Source organism: Ctenopharyngodon idella, chromosome 2 (assembly GCF_019924925.1).
Source record: "Ctenopharyngodon idella isolate HZGC_01 chromosome 2, HZGC01, whole genome shotgun sequence".
Taxonomy (NCBI): domain Eukaryota; kingdom Metazoa; phylum Chordata; class Actinopteri; order Cypriniformes; family Xenocyprididae; genus Ctenopharyngodon; species Ctenopharyngodon idella.
The window spans coordinates 39046839-39052220 of NC_067221.1; the positions used below are offsets into that span (position 1 = coordinate 39046839).

The 5382-nt window shown below is 35.7% G+C and overlaps 1 protein-coding gene and 1 pseudogene across 3 annotated transcripts in view; both read right to left on the bottom strand.

Annotated features, from left to right (window-relative positions):
- Window positions 1-5382, bottom strand: part of LOC127494676 (polymeric immunoglobulin receptor-like) — an 88460-nt gene that overhangs the window by 11748 nt on the left and 71330 nt on the right. The gene's annotated exons all lie outside the window — the stretch shown is intronic.
- LOC127501834 (polymeric immunoglobulin receptor-like) lies at window positions 55-2174 on the bottom strand (annotated as a pseudogene).

Genomic DNA, 5382 nt, shown 5'->3' on the forward strand with positions numbered 1-5382 from the left:
ACATTTGAGCGTTCATCATTTATATATATGTTGTATTTCACAGGATCTTCAGGTTCACAGTAGATCTGCATTTCACACAAACAGAGAAAACAATAAGGAAAAAGATTTCAAGAAATCGACAAAAAAGTTTTGATTGGCCTGGAGATTGATGACATGTCTACTAGATGGATCCTGGAATTTGCTAACCCGTGTAAACCAGAAGAGGGAGACAAAGAGTTCTCTATGTCAATCGCTTTGGCTCAATTCTATTCTATTCTAATTCAACTCTGCCATCTAACTTATAAAAAATTTCTGAATGTTTCTGAATGTTCTGAAAAGCGTTTTAAGGGAACGTTTAACTACTGTTGAAATCTTTATCTAAAAAGCTCAGTTTTATACACAATAAAGTGATTGTCAAAAATGTAAAAACATACACTGATCTTGTAATATGAACATTTCATAACTAGATGCTCTAAATTAAAAGACTTACTGGGGTCAATGGTCCTGCTGTCATTTTTCTCTATGTTTTAGTGTTTATCTTGCCTCTTTATTTTAACATGGGAAACAATAACCATTTGACATCTAACAGAGTTTATACTATTGAATCTGTGCTGTTGAAATAAACTGGCAGGGCATGAAATGAACATTAATAGAATTAAGAATGTAGTGCAGGTCAAATGACTGGATCTCTGTTTCCATCTCCAGGTGAAAATAACACCGACCAGAATCAACAGCTGCAGAAGTGCAGCTGAAACTGGAAGCCACACAGTCAGAAGCTCTTTACTTCTGTGGGAACTCACTTTCAAATCTGTTCATTCAAAAGCCCAGAAAGAGTTCTGGAACTAATCAGCTGAATAAAAGGAATCTGAACTAAACTTTGATCAGACCTTTATTAAACTTTGTTAATGTATTTCAGCCTAAAGTATTTATAATTAGTTTAAACTTTATTTTATTTTATACACAGTACAGATTCTGGAAATTCCTGTTTCTCTTCTGCAAAAATGAAAAAAGAAAGAAAATTTACCAGGACAATGAGGAAATGATGTAAGCATTAAAGACAAAGAAATCAAGGAAATAGAGCACTGACGACAAAAGAGACAAATATAGAATAATTCCAGGAAGATAATTTTGAAAGGAAGCTCATTTTAATGAGAAATGTTTTAATACTACGAGTCTCTCTGATTGTCTGTGGCCTCGTTTACTGTCAAAAGTAGAAAGCAAAGCAATTTTAGTTGTGTTCTGTTTCTAAGTAGTAGAAAAATATTTAATTATTGAAAAAAAAAAAAATGTACCTTGTTTTGCCTCAGTTACAGTGAGTTGAACAGGGTTCCATTGCCTCTCCCAGCAGAGCAGAAGAACCATCCAGAATCACTGAGTCTCAGTCCAGTCATCAGCACAGTGAAGGATCTTCTCCATCATCACTGATCTGGACTGATGAATTCTGGGATGTGTCAGTCCTCCCCCACTGTGTAACAGCTCTGATCTTTATATCTGCACCACTGTTTGGGCCTGATTCTGATATCCAGAAGTGTAGAAACACCGGACACTGACATCACCCACCTTCATGTCCAGATACACTGCTGCTCTTCCACAGACACATCAGGAGCTGAACACACAGAGTCATATGAGATTATAATGTGAACTTGTGTAATGTCAGAAATGTAATGTGATTGAAACAATTACAAAATCTCATACCAGGCTGAACCTATAAGATGAAGATGTATTTAAAAGTCGACAGTCCTTCAGTCTCCACAGCCCAAGAATAATCTCCAGTGTGTATGTTCTGCAGGTCTTCTCATAGTCACAGTAAAGAGGACTCTGATCAGGATGATCAATTACTGACAGATTCTCCTCTGTTGTGTTTGTGTATCTATTAGACTGGAGTGATGTCTGAGTGCCAGTATTTCTTCTGTGGAGGGTTTTCCTCATCATAATGACATGGGAGGGTGACAGATCCTCGTTAATAGTTTAAAACATGATGCGACCCACCAATGAAGCATTCAACACCTAAACACACAACACAAGCCATTATTATATCCAGGATTAACCAATAATCACTGAATCAGTTCTATCCTCACACCTATCCTCAACCACTTTAAACACATTAGAGACAAACAAAGAACAACATATAATACCTCACCTCAAATGAGCCAAACCAGATTGAAATGTAGAATACCTTTTGTGTATGCGGCCATTGTGTAAGTTTCTCTTCCTGTATCTTGAGCTATTTATGTGTTTGTAGTAACTGCTGCCCCCTCCCTTTCCCCCCCTCATAACACTGAAATGTCTCGCACCAGCTGGCTAAATGCAGTTAAGATAGAATCTAAAATTCAGGTTATGATCTGGTCACACTTTTATTTTTTTGTTGGCTATAAATCAAAGCTATGAAACTTTTGGCCTTTGAACTTGTGTTCACCACAGACCTTATTTCAGCCATTTACCAAAATCCCATTCAAAACACCCATTGACTATAGACGATGGAACCGAAAGTGCTAAAATGCTAACTCGTTTCCACCATTTTGGATGATGATACCACTAATGGTCACCTTTAATGGTGCCCAAAAACCCAGAGTTGGCACAAAATAATCTGAAACATACCTAGCTATCCACCTAAACCGGCTTACCTAGGCCCCAAGTTTTGGAACCAGAAATTGAGGTTATCCACTTACCCTGACTAAATTTACCCATAAGTCAGATAACCTGCTTTCTGGAACACCCCCCAGGTGATTCCCAGAGGTTTGGCGTATGTTGTCTTATTTCTCACTTGTTGTGACAACTAATTTCAAGCTTCAAGCCTTTCACACCAAACATACCAGTGTAGCTGGAACTTCTTCTGTTTACTGATATAATGTGACATGCACAGGCGAATGGCATATGAATTCAATTTCATGTGAAATCTGGCCCAACCGAACTGAAAATGATAATCTTTAAAATGCATAATTAACAAATTTATCTGACTAGTTTTAACTAATAAACCGATTAATACATTTTAAGAAAAGGGTTATTTATTGCATTTTTATTTACTTACTGCAAATAATGTATGACTCTTCATGCTTTATTGAAACAGTTCAAGTACATTATAAAGGACAAACTATTGTGTTTGTGTATATATTAGATGGAGTGATGTCTGAATGCCAGTTTTTCTTCTGCGGAGGGTTTTTATCATAAATGACGGGGATGGTGATAGATCCCCAGATCACTTTGTGAGATCACAATGAATTGAGATGACTGACAGCTTTTTAATGATATAAAGGGAGCTCTTTGCATGCTTTCTAAGCGATATATATCTATTCAGAGTTAGAATAAAATTTTGTTTTGCTACATTAGGTAAGGCAATTCAAATTGGCTGCCATGCCAAATCACACATACAGTATGCTTGCTTTTCTGTTCATATTTCAGTGGTTTGTGAACGTTTGCTTTATAACAAATATTATATCGTGAGTGTTTATGCTCGGATGTGTAGGTTGTTGCTAGGCGACAATAACTTGAAACTGTTTCATGACATTCTATATTTAAAGAGGAAGTGCGTCTCCTCAGCCATTTATTCACACTCTACCCACCCACCCCCCAAAACCCTATAGCTGCCTGTTATCAAAGAGTCAAAGAAAGAAAAATGGTGGTTGTTGGTTTTATTGGTTGTAAAAGTGTCATGATTGTGTTCTTCTGTACTATAATCTGACGTCAACTTCCTCTTGTCTTCTGTGAATTATGACAGCATCCCACACAAAAGGGGAAAAACATCTAAACGGAAAATCAGTCAATTTATAACTCTTATAGTTTATTATAGGACTATTTGCATTACATACCGTTTTGAAGTAAAGGCTGGCCACCACAGAGCCTAAATATGACATAAAATAAATACTTTTGATGTGTATTTTCATGTTTTAAAATATAGAAAATGTCTGAAAAGATATTTATAATAAGGTGCGTGTTAAAAAAATATATTATTCAAAACTATTTTGAAAATATTGTAGTGATTTGTTTTGTTCTGAAATATGTGTGACCATTATGTTTTATAGTTTAAAATCAAAATGTATAAAATTGTCCAAAATCTCTCACTCCTGCAGTCATGCTCTGTGGTTGCTTGAATCATAACAGCTTTAAATCTCTGGTGTTACTGTCTAGTATTGTCATGTTCCCTTTTCCAGTTCTCATTTTACAATTATATATAGGACTACTGAAATTGGTTATTTTGGGTCTGTTTTGTGTAAAATACATGTAAGCAAAGAAATTGTCTATAGGCCTAGGTGTAAAAACACAAAACAAAAACAAAAAAAAACACAGATTTTATTCAAAAGCCCTTAAAGGGACAGTTCACTGACGAAAATCCTGAAAATTCTTCATTTACTCACAAGTTGTTCCAAACCAGTATGATTTTCTTTCTTCCATAGTACTGGAAAAAATTCAATGGAAGTCAGTGGGGTCCATCAACTGTTTGGTTACAGACTATCTTCAAAATATCTTCTTTCCTGTGTTCAGTAGAACAAAGAAATCTCATACAGGTTTGGAACAATGTGAGGGCGGTAAGTGACAGAATTTTCATTTTTGGGTGAACTATCCCTTTAACAACCATTTGTTGTAGTTTTAAACCATTTCACATGGCACAATTCCAGGAAGACTAAAATAGAAACAGTACATGAAAATAAGGAAGATGCAGCTGACTCACTTACTGTATAACACCAGTACAGTCATGAAATGAAAAGAAATCCTGTCGTATATAATTAACCTTAAAAACAAAATGTAAAGAGTTAGTTCACCCAAAAATGAAATTTCTGTCATTAATTACTCACCCTCATGTTGTTCCACACCCGTAAGATCTTTGTTCATCTTCGGAAAACAAATTAAGAAATGTTGATGAAATCCGAGAGGTTTTTTATCCTCCACTGAAACGAAATTACCACATTCAAGGTCCAGAAAAGTAGTAAAAACAATGTTAAAATAGTCGACGTGACTGCAGTGGTTCAACCTTAATGTTATGAAGCGACGAGAATATTTTTTGTGCAAATGACCAAAAGATACACAGACCCACGAGACAGGGCATAAAATATTCATTGTAGCTGACAAAAGTGGGCATTTAAAAATAGTTTTTTGGCTGTTAGAATGAATATGCTAGACCTAAGGTTATCTCTAAGCTAGTGTGTTCAAAACAATGCCAAAATTCACATTTGGAAGATATGTCCATTTAAAATTTATAGTCTCTCTCTACCACCAATATTTATCTTCTCATCAGATTTTCTGGTGCTCTCTATGATCTGAAGTGTCCCGCCCCCTACATCATAACAGACACTGAAGCTGTGGCTGAAATCAGTCACTTGTTCACACGTTTACTATGTTCTACATGGCGAATGGCACATAGTGCACTATGTCTGTGAGGCCTGTATATCATATTGATATAAAAAAAAG